The 18,218-nt window shown below is 37.5% G+C and overlaps 2 pseudogenes; both read left to right on the forward strand.

The window, feature by feature from the left end:
* The first annotated feature begins 5,673 nt into the window (after window positions 1-5,673).
* Window positions 5,674-11,704, forward strand: LOC102500956 (olfactory receptor 7A10-like; annotated as a pseudogene).
* A 4,880-nt stretch (window positions 11,705-16,584) lies between these two features.
* LOC102501368 (olfactory receptor 7A17-like) lies at window positions 16,585-17,507 on the forward strand (annotated as a pseudogene).
* Window positions 17,508-18,218: the final 711 nt, after the last annotated feature.

Raw genomic sequence — 18,218 nt, forward strand, 5'->3', positions numbered from 1 at the left:
GTCTCCCCATCCTTGCACTCCTACACTTAGGAGGAGGAAAAATTGGCCCACAAACAGTAAGCTACTGGAGGACCCACAGAATGGTTGCCATTACCAGATGACAGGCCACATGTAGACACAGACCACATGTTTTAATCATATGTTTTCAGATTGGCTGCTCTCCATAGTAGGCCAATAGTCCTTGAGGCATTTGGGTGAGTCATCATAAGTTAGATACACCATATTAGCCACCTGGAAAAAAAAAACAAAGCTTATTGAGTTGGTTAGGGGAAAATACTTAGTACCTAATCTGGATAATCTGCTTGTTGAGTTGGTTAGGGGAAAATACTTAGTACCTAATCTGGATAATCTTATGCACTCCATATTGGGAGGAATTTTCCCTTATGGAATTATGTTTGGACAGCCTCCACCTCTCCTCCTGACACTGAGAAGAAATGAAAGCTGAAATCCATAACTATAGTTTACTCAAGTTTTTATAGGCCCTTGATTCAACCCAGAAGGCCATACATCTCTGTGTTCTAGACACTTTGCCCAACCCTACTCAGACCCTGTCCATCCATTCCAACTGGGAGACTCAGACTCAAGAAATTTACAATGCAGGGACTGACTCCAGCCTGGAAGGGACCCTATACTGTCATCCTCACCACTCTGACTGCCATCAAGGTCAACGGCATCCATCTGGTTGCACCACTCTCACATAATGATAGAGAAGTTACATGGCAGATCTAGGATTCCCAGGATCCTCTCAAGCTAAGACTGTCCCATTTCCTGATTATCCTCCTCATTACCCAATTCATAGAAAGGACAAAGAGAACTGACTGGTCATGGGGAATCTGGAATGGGGATGGAAGAGAACTAAGTAACACAGCTTCATTTTGGTGACCCATTTCCGTCCAGATAGACCTCTGTGGTTTACTTAAGAAAACCCTACCTTTCCAACAATGTGGAAACAAAAGGTGGGCCGGATCAGACAATTATTGGGAATAAGGGACTTATATTAGACTTTGCTCTGGCCAACAAAATAAATATAATTATTGTCTTACTGATATATATTCTGCCCTTACTGGAACTGTGAATCCATAAATATTGGGAACATCAGGGTATGATGCTCCTTTGAAGCCTAAACATCTAGACCCTTAAACAAATACAGAGGTTCCCTACCCTCCCAAGATGAAGAAGAGATGGTTGTGAAGACACTAGTCACTGTCCCTGGATGAATCGATGATTTGATTCATTTTCAAAAAACCAGTGGGGAATGAAGCAGAAGCACCTTGGTCTTTAAACTTTGCATTATACTCACTTCTTCCTTTTAGTCAGATTACTGCCTTTGCTAACTAGCCTGAATCCTTATTGTTTCGATGTTCCCTGGTAATGTAATCGCCAATCACTGTACTCCTGTCAGGAGCCATGAGGACCATTAAACAAAGGTCTGGAGAGTGCCCTTAGAAATTATTAACCTGTTGGGATCAGCAGTTGGCATAATGGCTATGTTGCTGGACCCTCATGTAGTCAACTACAGTTCGAGTCCTGGACACGGTGGCTTAAACTCACACCGGGCATGTGTGTGTGTGTGTGTACAAATAAGTTAATTTACACCTCTCTTTAGTAAAAGGGAGAATGGAGAGGAAAAAAAATTGTTTCTAAAGAAAATTACAGTACACTTGTCACTAGAGTCTAGCTTTGTCCATACTTTAAGATCTTTTGTGAGTAAATAAAACATGAAAAAAAAGTTTAGTATGGAAGGGAGGGAGGGAAAAGGGGAAGGAAAAAAATGGGTAAAAGTATGCTTAATTAACAAAAAATGAGAAATTATTTGTTGCTGATTATATATATATAGTAATATCCTTGTCTTGACTGACATACATGGTTTTTGTATTGGAAAAAGAAATGCATACTGTAAAGACGTGATAAAAATGTAAATTAAAATAAATAAACTTAAAAAAGGAAAAGAAAAAATAAATAAATAAATAAATGAAATTATTAACCTGCTCGATTCAGGTTCTGTAAATGCTTTCACATAGAAACCCAACTCCCTTTCCTCTCCAGCCCCTCCTCATTTTCCATTGTAATCACCATGTCAACCCAGAAATGATTGATATTTTGCCTTTATAAGCACTCCTCTCCATTCATACAGGGCTGTGGGGTCTTTGAGAGACATGAGTCCTCCCGTGAGCTGCTGACAATATAACCCTAACAATTTGGCTATGTCTGGTGTCCTCTTATTTCTTGCTGATTTGACTAGAACAACTCCCTTTTGGGATTTGCAACAGCTATATATTTTCTCGAGCTTCTGTTTCATTTAAACTTAATCCAATATACATTACTTGCTTTATTTAACCTGCTGTATCTGATAACCTTTTTGCCCAACTCTTCTATTTCATATATTAATTTCAAACTTGGGAACAAGAACAGCAGTGAAAATAACAGAAAGAAAGAGACAAAGAAAGTGAGAGATCACCTCCCTTCCCAGGACGGATGGACACTACACTCTCTTCTCCTCCAGTCTCTTCTCAGGATTTAGGCACCCAGCATGATTTTCAAGGCACCAGGTCCAGAACTTGAACTGTATAGACAGTCATGCGAGTAGACAGTGATTTAATTTTCACACCACCTGCTGGCCTGGATTTTATTCTCATTATTAAGACATAGCAGTCTCTCTCTCTATCTATCTATCTCTCTCTCTATTTTATAGCAGTTTTTGCCTTAGGGTGTGTGTACTTGCTGGAGAGAGAGAGACAGACAGACAGACAGACAGAGAAGGTGAGAGGGAAAGTGGGAAATTCCCATCCCAGGGGGATGCCCACACCACATTCCTTTCTCCTACATTCCCCTCCCATGATCTTGGGCACACATGCACTCATACCTGGCATGGTTTTCTTCAATCCAGCAGCTCTAGCATTTAAATAACAATTGACTATATAAGAGTCCCTTGCCTTAACTACCACATCACCTCTGGGTCCTAAATGACAATTCTTAATGCATGTCATGATAAAACTCCCAAATGCTTCTTCACAAGTATTATGAAACCAAGGATTATAGAACTACACATGGTTGTGTAGCATGAAAACACAGTTCTCTCCCTTGGTGAGGAGGCCATACTACCAGGTTCTAGAGATAGCAACAGCTGTGTCTCCACCACAGTCTATGTTTTGGAAATCCAAGGGACTAGCAAAGACAACTTACTTAGTTAGACTTGGAGAAATGTTTATTTTTAAAATTTTATGATTTATTTACATTCAGTCATTGTACTGTACATTGCACTGTACATTCGTAAGGCATACAATATTTTTCAAGGTATATGCATGTAGTATGTGACAATCAAAAAATATTGATTTTCTCTGTAGAGCACATGTGCTCACCAGAGAGAGATATAGAGACAGAGATAGAGAGAAAAGGCGAGAAAGGAAAAGTGAGAACTCACCCCCCAGGGAGGATGAGTATGCTGCAATCCCTTCTCCTCCAGTCACCTCTCAGAATTTTGGACCCACAGGCACACATACCCGGTGATATGTTCAAGCCACTGAGTCCGAGACTCAATCTGTGCAGTCAGCCATGTGGGATCCAGCACCTTAACCTCCACACCACCTGCTGACCTGTGACAATTAAATTTTAACTCATGGTTGGTGAAAGGTCATAATGACCTTTGGAGGCAGGAGAGTTCACAGAGAACGTGGAATAAAGACTGGATTCACCACACTTTCAACATGATCTCTCGAGAACACAAATCAGTAGGAAAAATTTTCCTTTCTTTTCAGATTAGAGTCCATGAGGGAAATCAGGTAAAATGAGATTGTAGGTGTAAGGAAAAACAAGTACCTAATAAACATATAAAGGTAGCTATAAATATATTTCTTCTATCATTGTTCCTTGAGGAGTATAGCCTTGGACTGGACAAGACATAGTTGATGTTTTTGGAGTCTTCAGTCTGGCTGGGGGACCACGCTTAATTATTTTATTGTATCTTGTCTGGGGACAGAGCTTTAATCTCCATTATCTACCCTCTGGAGAGAAATTCACCCTTCCCCAAGAAGGCTGTCCTCTCTGAGAACCCACACAAGTGAGTCTGAGAGCCCAGTAGGTACCACAGGAGTGGTTTAGAGAGAATGAATGCTAAGAATATCTACCTTGGATCCCCTGAGAGCCAATCCATCCCAGCAAGTGTTGAGAAACTGATGTGTTTTGTTACTTGTTGGCCCAAGTTATTCATCATTAATTTATTTAATATGTTAACAAGCCAAGTGTCAGTCATATTTAGCAATGCAGTCATCATTGTGGACAATTTAATGATGGTAATTGTTATCCAATTAGATGAGGGTGAAGAAGGAGTGGGAGAAATAAAAATTATTTCAGTCAAATAAGAACATGTCCACAAAAACTGGCATTTAAAGAAGAAGGAAAAGTAGAATCAGAGTTCTGATGAAATGTGAAATGACTTTTGGGTTTCTTAAGGAATTTTTGAAATGAGGGTATTTGTGCATGCTTTTGTATTATTTTTGAAGATAGAGATGAATGAATTCCTTGCAATCCATGTTTTCTAACAGTATTTCATGATGCATACATTTTAGTTTCTTTCACATTGGTCAGTCACATAAAAAATTAATCAAAGGTCAAAATAGCAATATTAAAGAATTTTTGCTTACAACTATTTTCTTGCTGGTGAGACTGAATAGATTTTTTTGGGTCCATTAGCTTTTTACTTTTTTGCAAATTATGCAAGTCTTTTGTTTTTCTTTTCTGGGGTCTTAGTAGTTTGTATTCTTTTGATTTTTTTTAAATAATGAATTTAAGTTTTAAAATGAAATAGTCATAATAGCATTGAATTAATTTATATATATATATATTTCTCCAAGAGGAGAATGGAGGAGAAGGGATTAAGGCATTGCCATATACCCTGGGGGTGATTTCTTGCTGTCTTTCTGTCTCTCTACTTTTCTGGTGAGTGCATGTGGCCTATAGCAAAAATCTCTCAAAAAAAGAAAAGAATTATGTATTGTCAAATTATATATAACATTCTGAGTAATATTTGTAGCATTACTAAAATAACTCTCTTGGGTTGTGTTTTGTCTATGAAATAAGAGAACAACAAGGAAAAAAACTAGAAACCAACAAAACACTTTACATTTGGCAACTATTTACATAATGTAATTTATAGTTTGGAAAAATCTGAAACTGAAGATTTTCCTATATGTGTCTGTCCTTGCTTCCAGTACTTCTATCTGAAATGTACACTTAAATATATTAATGTGCTTGATTACCCATAATTTACTCACTAGAATCTTGTTGTATTATTCTAGTCAGAGTTCACATTCCCTACTGTAATCATTGTCAAATATATATATTTTTTTAGCCTTTCAAAATACATTTATGGGAACCAGCAGTTAGTGTAATGGCTATGTCGCTGGACTCCCACATAGTTGACTGCAGTTTGCGTCCCAGACCCGGTGGCTTAAAACTCACACCAGGCGCATGTGCGTGTGTGCCCAAGATCCTGAGAGGAGAATGGAGGAGAAGGTACTGCGGCATGACCATCCCCCCCGGGGGTGATTTCTCGCTTTCTGTCTCTATGTCTCACTCTGTCTGGCTGGCGAGCGCATGCGCCCTTTAGCGAAAATCTCTCAAAAAAATACATTTATTATATATTAAGACTTGGAAGTCAAAATAACTTCTGGATCCATGGATTACAGAATAAATGTTCTGTTTACGGACATAATAATGACATTTATATGCTATACATCGCCATCAGCACTCTTGGGCGACCATGTATCACTGTCAAATATTGATGATCAGGTAGGTCCAGACTCTGTGATGGAGCCAGAGCATACCAGAGTACAGAGCTGGAAGCCATGTGTGGGCTATGGTTCAGGTCCCAAGTCTGGTCAGCCTGAAATCTCACTGGATGGGTGTGGGTCCAGAATCTTGGAGGGCTGGAGGACTGGAGGAAGAGAGTCATGGCATGCCCATATCATGCAGAGGTTGTTTCTCTTTACTTCTCTTTCCTCTCATGGTCTTTTTCTCTCTCTCTTCATATGCACTAACACTTTCTATCAAAGAATTAATATATATATATTTATATATTTCACCTACCCGAGTCAAAATGCCCTGTTTATGGAAAGGCAAATTTAAATGAATAGCTGAACAAATACGGTCTTAGAGTCAGAGATAGCCTTTAATATGATGAAATGAACATGTGATCATACATTGAGTTATCTATGGACTGTGTATCTTGTTCACCCTGTTCATCTACTTCTGAAGTCTAGAAAATTGATGTCCATTCAGAAGGGATTAAGGATTGATTGATGTGTTTTATGTTGTTTCATTCAATATCTTCCTGTTTCTCCTTGAACACCTCTAGTGCTGGCTGTGATTATAATTCCTTGAAGTCTTTAAAACTAATTCCCTCACCCTCTTTCAAATTTTGCCACATCTGCTGAAGGGGCAGTGAATGAATAAATATCAGTATCATCTAGGATATGTTTCCTTTGTGTTCAAGATTCTTTTTGAAATTTATGATCATAGGGTGACTTACAAGAGTTTGAATTTCTGTCCCAGTCATTTAGTTCTGGGTCACAAGTTTCAAGTCAAAACATTCATGTCCTTCAGATTTCTCCTAGTTACCTCTAAGAAAACATCAATTCATCAATTTTCCTTTTATTTATTTTATTTAACTTTTGTAATAGGTTGAGTATGCTCGCAGAGAGAGAAAGTATGAAAGAATGGGAAAGTGAGAAATCACTTTTAAGGTAAGAGGGCCACAGTACAATCCCTTCTTCTCCAGTCTCCTCTCAGGATTTTGGACACAAACACTCACAAGTCCAGTCTGATTTTCAAACCACTGGTTTGGGATTCAAACTGCGTAGTCGGCCATGTGGGATCCAGAACCTTAACTTCCATGCCACCTGCTGACCCATGACAATTAAATTTTAGCTCATGGTTGATAAAAAGTGCTAAGGACTTTTGGAAGCAGGAGAGTTTACAGAGAACATGTAATAAAGATAAATTCTCACACTTTCAACTTTGTCTCTTGAGAACAGCAAATCAACAGGAAAATTTTCCTTGCTTCCCAGATTAGTGTCCATGAGGGAAATAAGGTACAAGAGGTTGTAGTTATAAAGAGGAAATGTACCTAATGAGCAGATATAAGGAGCTGTAAATATTTCCTCTGTCATTGTCCTTCAAGGAGTACAGCCTTAGGCTGGACAAGACATAGTTAATATTTTTAGAATCTTTGATCCAGCTAAGGGACTATGCTTAATGCTTTCATTGTGTCTAGAGTTTCAGTCTCCGTGATCCACCATCCAGGGAGAAATTCACCCTTCCCCAAGAAGACTGTCCTCTCTGAGAGCCCATACAGGTGAGTCTGAGAGCGCAGTAGGTTACATAGGAATGGTTTAGGGAGAATGGATACCAAGAACATCTACCTGAAATCACCTAAGAGCCAAACCAGTCTAGCAAGGGCTTAGAGATTAATGTGTTTGGTTACTTGTCTGACAAAGTTATCACTAATTTGTTTAATATATTAACAAGCAATGTGTCTGTCAGACTTAGCAATGCAGGCATCACTGTGGACAATTTAGTGATGGAAATAGACACCTAACTGGATGAAGGTGAAGAAGGAATGGGAGATATAAAATGATTTCAGTCAAATAAGATCATATCCACAGAAAGTTGAAGTTGAAGAAGTTGGAAAAGTAGAATCAGAGTTGTGATGAGATGTGCAAAGACTTTTGGGTTCTTAAGGAATTTTTGAAATTAGTATTATTTTTGCATATTTCTGTATTTTTTTTTAAGGATCCTGTTGAATGGGTTGCTTGCAATTCATACCTTGCAACTGTAGTTCATGAGACATACATTTCACAGTTTCTTCTTTCACATTGGGCATTCACATAAAAAATTTATACAAAGGTCAAAATGAGAATATTAAAGAGTTTTTAATTACAACTATCTTCTTGCTAGTTTATTTGAGTAGTTTTTTGAGTATGTGAGCTTTTTACTTTATTGCAGATTATGCAAGTCTTTTGTTTTTGCATTCTTTGATTTGAGTATTTCTTATTCTTTTGACTTTTTTTTTTAAATAATGAATCAATCTTTCAGTCTCTACCATAGAGTGCAGACAGTTGGTATATGTTAAGTGATTCAGTGTAATATAAACAAATTATGATAATAAATAAATAAATTTAAAAAGTAATAAAAATAAGGAATCAAAGCTTTTAAATAAAAAATTCAGAATAGCATTGAATTATATTTTTAATGATATATATTGGGTGAATGTGAAAAATTAATAGGTTTATGTTATCAAATCTCATAGTCTACCATATCATATCGCCCATCCACCCAAATTTTTATTACCTTTCAAAAATTTTTCTGCATCAGTAGTACAAATAAATTCCTTCCCTCCCTCCATAATGCAGGTGCATTAACCTGAGAAAGAAAAAGACAGAGAAAAGGAAAGTAAAATATCACCCTCTAGGATGATGTCATCACTGTTATCTCTTCTGCTCCATTTTCTACTTGTGATTTTGGGCACATATGCACACACGTGCCTAGTGTGCTTTTCAAGTCCCTGGGTTTGGGACTTGAACTACATTCAGCCATGTGGTAGCCTAGCACCTTAACCAGTAAAACACTTGTTTACCCCCCCCTCCAAATTGTGACTTTTATAATACAGATGAGTACTAATCAACAGATTAAAATTAGGAGAGATCTATTTTGATCCATAGAATACCTTAGAAATAAAATTCTGTGTGATTCCACTTAACTAAGGTACCTAAAGTGGTCTAAGTCATAGAGGAAGACACTTGAATGGTGATTTCCAGGGGACTGGTGTAAGGGAGACACAGAGATAAAAATAAAAAGATTAAAATAGAAGAGATTATTGTGGAATGGCCTTTCTCCGGGGGATGATCTATTTTGATCCATGGAATACTTTAGAAATATAACACTGAGTGATTCAACTTAACTAAGGTATTTGGAGTAGTCAAAGTCATAGAAGCAGACAACAGAACAGTGGATGACAGATTGGCAAAAGAGGGAAAGATAATTTGTATTTGTTATTATCATTGTTTTTTCCTTTTTTGGAGGAGGGAGGTTTTTGCTATAGGGCATGTGCGTGCATTAGAAAGGCAGAGAGAGATAGAGAGACAGGAAGTGAGAAATCACCCCCAGGGGGATGGCCACGCCACAATCCCTTCTCAATTCTCCTCTTTGGATCTTGGGCACACATTCACACTCATCCAGTGTGAATTTAAGCCACCAGGTCCAGGATTCCAACTGTGATTGACTACAGGGAGTCCAGTGGCGTAGCCATTACACCACCTGGTGGTCACGAGTTAATTATTTTATTAGTTATTATTATTCAACTTAAGCAGATAGAAAGAGTGAGAAAGCAAGCCACCAGCAATCAGTCACATAGGTGTTTAGCCTCTTAAACACCATGCAACTTGCCAGCCCCAGAGTCATACTTATTGTGCCAGCTGATGAGGTGGTGATTAAGGTGGCTGGATTTAAATCAAAAAATCAGACCACAACAGAAAATAGATTAAGTACATGAGACTGAACTGTTGAAATGGAATTTTATGACTTTTGTCTAAAACATCATCAATTTTGTTCTATGTTTTGTTTTCCAGAGTTAAGGATATATGTCTTCTCTTGAGTTGTGGACAGGTCCATGTACCTACTATTTGAACAAAATCCTAATCTGTTTCCTGGCTTTAAGTCTTAAGCAAAGTTCTCTTAACATTTTTTTTTAATTTTGATTTTTTAAGGCTAAAACTGCCTTTCTTTAAATAAAAAAAAAATACAAAATATCTATTTAATGACCACAGTAAGCCATCTAGTCTCAGCTAGGTGCTACTTTATAGTATATTCATTCTACTAACTGAGGTTTATGCCTAAAGTTAGACATGTGTTTGCACATATGTATATATCAGCTGAACTTGCTATTAAGAGTAGTTAAATTAATTAAGATATTTTGTGACTCAATAAAATGTGTGGGGGGGAAGGAATGGAAAGCAACTGCAGATACAAGAGACAGTGTGGGAGGAGGGTGATAAATGGCAGAAGGAGAGAAATAGGAGGAAAAATATATATAAGAAACAATAAATGAAAAATGATGAAGATAACATGCATGACTAAGCCACTATACAATCTATTCTGGATGGGGAATTGCATTTTGTAGGCTGACATGATGTCTGTATGAATGAATGTATAATCAGTTTTTTAAATGTCTCATGAATAAATGTATAATCATTTTTTTTAAAGTGACTGAATTGCATGTGGTCAACTGTCAGACCAGGCAGCTTGAAAAATATGCCTGGCATGTGTACATACACCCCCAACATCCTGAGAGAAGAGTATTGTGGAATGGCTATTTCCCATTTGGGATGATTTTGTACTTTCCCTCTCTCTCTGTCTCTCTGTCCAGTGTGTACCTGTGCCCATTAGCAAATAAAACAAAAGAGAAATAAAATCCCCTTGTAACACTACATGTCACTCAATAAATATGTACTATTATTTTTTGTTAATAAATAAATTAGTCAAAAATCCTGTAGAATACATGATGTATGAAAACAAAGAAGTGAGATAAGACCTAATAAGAGATGGCACTAAGAAAGACTTAAGCAGATTAGATCCATATGAAAAAATAAAAAGTAACTTTGTGACTATAAAAATACTAACTATAGCATTTCAACTATGAGAGTAATACCTGTTCATGTGAAATTAGTGATCGTATTTTCCTCTTTTCAGGGAGTCACTCTGGAACCAGGAAATGATACACAAATTTTAGAATTCCTTCTTCTGGGACTTTCAGAGGAACCAGAACTGTGGCCCCTCATATTTGGGCTTTTCCTCTCCATGTACCTGATCACGGTGTATGGAAACCTGTACATCATCCTAGCCACCATCTCAGACTCCCACCTGCACACCCCCATGTACTTCTTCCTCTCCGACCTGTCTTTTGTAGACTTCTGTTTCACCTCCACCACCATTCCAAAGATGCTGGTGAACATCCAGATACAGAGAAAGGCCATCACCTATGGAGCCTGCATCACCCAGATGTTCTTTTTCTTAGTCTTTGAAGCATTGGATGACTTTCTCTTGACTGTGAAGGCCTATGACTGGTATGTGGCCATCTGTCACCCCCTGCACTACACAGTCATCATGAATCCCTGGCTGTGTAGAATGCTGATCCTGGCGTCCTGGATCATAGGTATCCTGCACTCCTTGTTACATAGCTTAGTGGCATTGTGGCTGTCCTTCTGTACACATGTGGAAATTCCCCACTTTTTCTGTGAATTTAATCAGATGGTCCACCTTGTCTGCTCTGACACATTTCTTAATGACATGGTGAACTTTTTTTGCATCTGTGCTGCTGGGTGGTGGTCTCTTCACTGGGATCCTTTACTCTTACTGTAAGATAGTTTCCTCCATTCATGCAATCTCATAAGCTCAGTGGAAGTACAAAGCATTTTCCACCTGTGCCTCTCACCGCTGGGTAGTCTTTTTATTTTATTGCACAGTCTTAGGAGTGTACCTTAGTGCTGATTCTATCCAGAGCTCAAACTCAAATGCAGCAGCCTCGGTGATGTACACTGTGGTCACCCCTATGCTGAACCCATTCATCTACAGTTTGAGAAATAAAGACATAAAGAGAGCACTGAAAATAATCTTTGGAGGGAAACTGAAAAAAGTATTGGCCTGCAGCTGAAATAATGACCATAATTGCAAAATTTAAAGCCTTGGAGCCAACAGTTGTGATTCTTAGATCAGATTGTCAAACTACATGTCTATACAATTGAAGAAACACTGTATTTAGCTTTCTACACTCTCTCATATCCAACCAATTTTTATTTAATATCTTTATGCTTTCTCAGCATTGTTATACCTAGAGGTGTATCATTATCATGATTCTTAGCCTCTGAAAGAATCATTATCTCATAGAATGAAATGTAACTCTCTTGGGACCAGCAGTTTATGTAATAGCTATGTTGCTGGACTCCCATGTAGTCAATTGAGGTTCAAGTCCCAGACCTGGTGGCTTAAACTCATGCCGGGGGCATATACATGTGTGTCCAGGATCCTGAGAGGTGAATGGAGAAGAGGGGATTGTGGAGTAGCCATCTCCACTTGGGGGGGATTTCTCACTTTCTGTCTCTCTGTCTCTCTCTGTCTTTCTAGTGAGAACATGTGCCCTATAACAAAAACCTCTGGAAAAAAAAAAGAATGACATGCAATTCTCTTTAAACATTTTTCTATTTATTATAGAATTATTTTGTATTTAACTTAATGACTATTATTTTATTTGACCAGAGAGTGAGAGAAAGAGAGATACTAAGAAAGTATGCCACCAGTTCTGGGACTCAAACCATAATTGTCCATGTGGAAAGCAATTTCCTTAATGACCATGCTATCTTCTGTCCCTCTATATGTAACTCTTAAAAAGAATGTATTCTCATATGATGTACACAATTCTCAGCAATTTTTGTATGTTATTAAAATAACTTTTTGGGGTTTTATTCTGCCTATGGAAAAAAGAACAACAAGAAAAAAATCTAGAAAACAAAAAGAAAAACACATTTCATTTGGCAATTAATGCCATTAATATAGAGTATAGAAAAATCTGAAACTGCAGATTTCCATGTATGTGTATATTCTTGCTTTTAGTATTTCAATCTGAAATGTAGACTTTAATATATTAGTGTGTTTGATTATCTGTAATTCACTCATTTGGACCCTGTTTTGTTACTCAGCTCAGAGTTCACATTGCCTACTGTAATGACTGTCAAAAGTGTGATTGAATGTATATTAAATTTAAAAAAAAATAAATTAATTTAAAAAAAATTGATGATCAGGCCCAGACTCTTTGGTGCAGTCGTAGCATACCAGAATACAGAGCTGGAAGCCAAGTGAGGACTCTGGTTCAAGTCCCAGGTCGAGTCAGCCTGAAATTTCACTGGATATATGTGTGGCCAGAATCCAGAGGACTAAAGGACTGGAGGAAGGGAATCTCAGCCTGCCCATGCCCTGCCAATAGTACTTCTCTCTCTCTCTGTATGTCTGTTGCTCTGTCTGTTTCCCTCTTGTTTTCTCTCTCTTCATGTGCACCAACACATTCTGTTATGAATTTAAAAAAGAATTTATTAGTTATCTGAGTCAACATGCTTTGTATATGGAAAGTCAAATCTAAAGAAATAGTTGAACAAATATGGCCTTAGAGTCAGAGATAGCCTTAAATATGATGTAATCAACATTTTGATCACACATTATATTAACTATGCACTGTGTTTCTTGTTCATCCTGTTCATCTACTTGTTGAAGTATAAAAAAATTGGTGTCCATGTGGAAGAGTGTTTATTCATTAGGATGAAGGATTGACTGGTGTGTTTTATGCTGTTTCATTAAACATCTTCTTGTTTCCTTTTGAATACTTCGGTGCTGGCTGTAATTACAACTCTTTGAAGTGCTTAAAATGAATTATCCACCCCTTTTAAATTTTGCTATAACTGCTGAAGGAAGAGTGAATGAAGAAATAACTATATCATCCAATATGTTTTATTTGTGCTGCAGATTCTCTTTGAAAGTTTTGATCAAAGGGTAACTCAAAAGAGATAGATTTCTTGTCCCAGTCATTTGATATTTCAGGGTCACAAGTTCTCTGTATAAGCATTTATGTCCTTTCAATTTCTCCAAGTTACCTCTAATATAACATCAAGAAAGCCACTTTTTCTTTTCCCTTTTTTTTTTAAAGTTTTGCTATAGGTGGATTGCACTCCCCAGAGAAAAAGAGAAAGGGAAATTGAGAAATCACTCCCTAGAGAGATGACCACACTACACTCTACCATCCATTTTCCCCCAGTCTCCTTAGAATTTTGGACAAACAAGCAGGCATGCCCAGAATGATTTTCAACATATAAACCTAGGACTCAAACTGCAGTCAGCTATGTCAAATCCAGCACCATAACTTCCATAACCCTTGTTGACATGTGACAATTACATTTTACCTCACATTGGTGAGCGATGTTAATGATCTTTGGAGTCAAAAGAGTTCACAAATAACTTGGAATAAAGATTGGATTGATCACATTTTCAACTTGGTCTTTTGAGAACAGCAAATCAGCATGAAAATTTTTATTCCAGACCATTTCCACAAGGAAAATCAAGGACTTAGAGGTTGTGGTTATAAGGAGAAAATGGTCCTAATGAACAGATATAGGGAGTTGTAATATTTCATCTGTCATTGTCCTTCAGGGAGTATAGCCTTGGGCTGGACAAGGCACAGTTGATGTTTTTGGAATCTCCAGTCTTGTCATGGGACTATGATTAATTCTCTGATTGTGTCTTGTCTGGGGACAGAGCTTCAGTCTTCATCATCAACTATGCAGGGAGAAATTCACCCTTTCACAAGAAAACTGTTCTGAGATTCCACACAGGTGAGTCTGAGAACCTAGTAGGTACTACAGGAATGGTTCACAGAGAAAGGATGCCAAGGATGTGTATCTGAGATCACTTGAGAGTCAAACCAGCCTAGCTAGAGCTGAGAGAATGATGCATTTGGTTACTTGTATGGCCACATTTTTTCTCAGTAATTTATTTACTATGTTAAGAAACCATGTGTCTCTCAGACTTAGCAATGCAGGCATCACTGTGGTCAATTTAGTGATGGGAATAGAAAGCCAATTGGATGAGGGGGAAGATGGAATGGGAGAAAAAAATGATTTTGGTCAAATTAAGAAGTGTCCAAGAAATTTGCAGTCCAAGAAGTAGGAAGAATAGAATCAGAGTCGTGATGAGATATGCAATGCCTTTGGGTCTCTTAAATTTTTGAAATGAATGTATTTGTGCATATTTCTGTATTGTTTGAAGGATCAGATGATTGTATTGCTTGCAATTCATACCATACGACAGTATATCATGAGACTTACATTTCACAATTTCTCCTTTCACAGGATTTCACACAAAAAATTCAGAGATCAAAATGGGATTATTTAAGAGTTTTTACTTAAAACAATTTTCTTGCTGGTGAGGTTGAATATGTTTGTGGATCTATTTTCTTTTTACTTCTTTGCAAATTATTTTTTACAACCTAGTATCTGAGTGTTGTTTATTTTTTATATATTTAAAAAATGCATTGATGTCGCTTTCATTTTAATAAACAGATAGTTTTGTCTCTTTTAAAAAATTATTAACTCTTCATAAGTAAAATTATGTATAGTGATTGGATGTTTTTTAAAAAGCTATAAGAGGGAACCAGCAGTTAGCGTAATGGCTATGTCGCTGGACTCCCACGTAGTTGACCGCAGTTCACGTCCCGGACCCGATGGCTTAAAACTCACACCAGGTGCGTGTGCATGCATACCCAAGATCCCGAGAGGAGAATAGAGGAGAAGGGATTGAGGCGTGACCATCCCCCCTAGGGGGTGATTTCTCACATTCTGTCTCTATGTCTCTCTCTGTCTATCTGTCTGGCGAGCGCACGCACCCTATATCTAAAACCTCTCAAAAAAAAGTTATAAGAATGATAAAAATAAATGAAATTTAGAAATTATGAAACAGTCATGTTTGCTTGTCTATGGAAAACTTAGCAACAGGAATTTAGGCATCATTTCTACATTGTTTTAGGGAAAAGATGATTTGATCTTGCAAAATGGTCTCATATACATCTCTTCCTAATCAAAATGGCTGAGGACACCAGCAGGTCATCATTTGGCGTGTGCGTTAATATGTGTGTGTGTTTGTGTATGTATGTGTTTGTGTTATGTAGAACATGAGAAGATCTCAGAACATGCTTACCTAATCTCTTAAATTTCAAGTTGTGACTCTACCACTATGACACCTGCTGGCCCCACAAATTGTGCTCTTATAATACAGATGTTTCAGTACTTACCAACAGATAAAAATTTAGAGAGATCTATTGTGATCCATGGAAGACCCTTGAAATAAAATACTGTGTGATTCCAGTTAACTAGGATATCTGGAGTAGTCAAAATAATAGGAGCAGACAGCAGAATGGTGGTTGCCAGGGGATTGGTGAAAGGGAGAAAGAGAATTGCTTTTCAGTGTATATAAATTTACAGTTATTGGGAAAGCTGGTGGCATGGTGGTTATGTCTGCTGAATCCAACATGGCAGACCGTGCAGGTCAAGTTCAAGACCTGGTGGCCAGGCATGTGTACATGCATGCCTATATCATGGAAGAAGAGGAAGAAATTGTGGCATAGCCATTGTGCCTGGTAAGCAATCTCTCTCTCTCTCTCTTTCTCTTTCTGCCTATGTAGTGAGTGCATATGCACTGTGACAAAAAAACTCTAATTGAAAAATCACGTTACATTCTATAAATGTGTACAAAGATCTTTTGTGAATAAATAAGTAAACTAATTCTGTAGAATACTTGATCTATGGGTATAAAGAAGTGAGATAGGAAGTCCTAAGGCAAGAGGGCACTATGAAAGCCTAAAATGTTTTAGATCAATACAAAAACATAGAAATTAACATTGGGACTAAAAAAATTAGCTATGAGATTTCAATTTTGTGAGTAATACCTGTTCCTGTGAAATTAGTCATCTTATTTTCCTCTTTTCAGGTAGTCACCATGAAACCAGTAAATGATACACAAATTTCAGAATTCCTTCTTCTGGAATTTTCAGAAGAACCACAAATGCAGCCTCTGATATTTGGGCTTTTCCTCAACTTGTACTTGATCACTGTGTGTGGAAACCTGCTCATCATCCTGGCCGCCATCTCAGACTCCAACCTGCACACCCCCATGTACTTCTTCCTCTCCAACCTGTCCTTCGTGGACATCTGTCTATACTCCACCACCGTCCCAAAGATGCTAATGAACATTGAGACACAGAGCAAGGTCATCACCTATGCAGGATGCATCAGTGAGGTGTTTCTTTATATAGTCTTTGTAGCATTGGATGACATTCTCCTGACAGTGATGGCCTATGACTGGTATGTGGCCATCTGTCACCTCCTGCACTACACAATCATCATGAACCCCTGGCTCTGTGGAAAGCTGGCATCCCAGATCCTGTGTGCCCTGTATTCCTTGTTACATAGCTTAATGGCATTGTGGTTGTCCTTCTGTACACATGTGGAAATCCCCCACTTTTTCTGTGAACTTAATCAGGTGGTCCATATTGCCTGCTCTGACACTTTTTTTAATGACATGGTGATCTATTTTTCAGCTGTGCTGATCAGTGGTGGTCCCCTCACTGGGATTATTTATTCTTACACTAAGATAGTTTCCTCAATTCATGCATCTCTTCAGCTCAGGGGAAGTACAAAGTATTTTCCACCTGTGCTTCTCACCTGTCAGTTGTCTCCTTATTTTATTGTACAAGCATTGGTGTGTACCTTAGTGCTGGTGCTACCCACAGCTCACATTTAAGTGCAGCAACCTCAGTGATGTACACTGTGGTCACCCCCATGCTGAACCCCTTCATCTACAGTTTGATGAATAAAGACATAAAGCGGACTCTGAAAATAGTCTTTCTATGGAAATTGTGAAGAAAAATTAATGGTCTGGAGGTGAAACAATGCCAATGATTGCAGGGTTTAGAGCCTGTAGCCAACAGTTGTGATTCTCTGATCATATTGCAAAAATGTATCTCTATACATATTAAGTAACTCTACATTTACCTTTCTACATTAATTTCTAGCCAATTTTTTCTCTAATATCTTTCTATATTCCCAATTGTTCCTTGTATCAGAAATGCTTTTAAAGTATCATTGGATCATAGAATGAGATGCAACTCATTTTTTAAAAAATATTCTATTTATTAATGAATTTTTTAATTTTTGGATTTTTATTATTATTTGACTGGACCAGAGAAAGAGAGAGAGAGTGAGAATGTAAGAAAGCATGCTGCCAGTTCTGGATCTTGAACCATAATTGGTCATGTGGGAGTCCAGTTTCTCAACCACCATGCCACTTGCTGTCCCCCTATATGAAACTCTTAAAATAATGTATTCTAAAACAATGTATAAAATTATGAGTAATTTTTGTATAAGATTACTAAAATAACTTTTTGTGTTGTATTCTGCCTATGCAAAAAGAGAATGACAACAAGAAAAAAAATCTAGAAAACCAAATAAGCACATTATATTTCTTTTTCATTTTTTTACTATCATAATCTTGTTTATATTACATCGAATCACATGTAATTTATTTATTTATTTATTTATTTATTTATTTATTTATTTATTTACATTTTTAAT

This window comes from Tupaia chinensis, unplaced genomic scaffold, assembly GCF_000334495.1.
Source record: "Tupaia chinensis unplaced genomic scaffold, TupChi_1.0 Scaffold141791_1, whole genome shotgun sequence".
NCBI classification, from domain to species: Eukaryota; Metazoa; Chordata; class Mammalia; order Scandentia; family Tupaiidae; genus Tupaia; species Tupaia belangeri.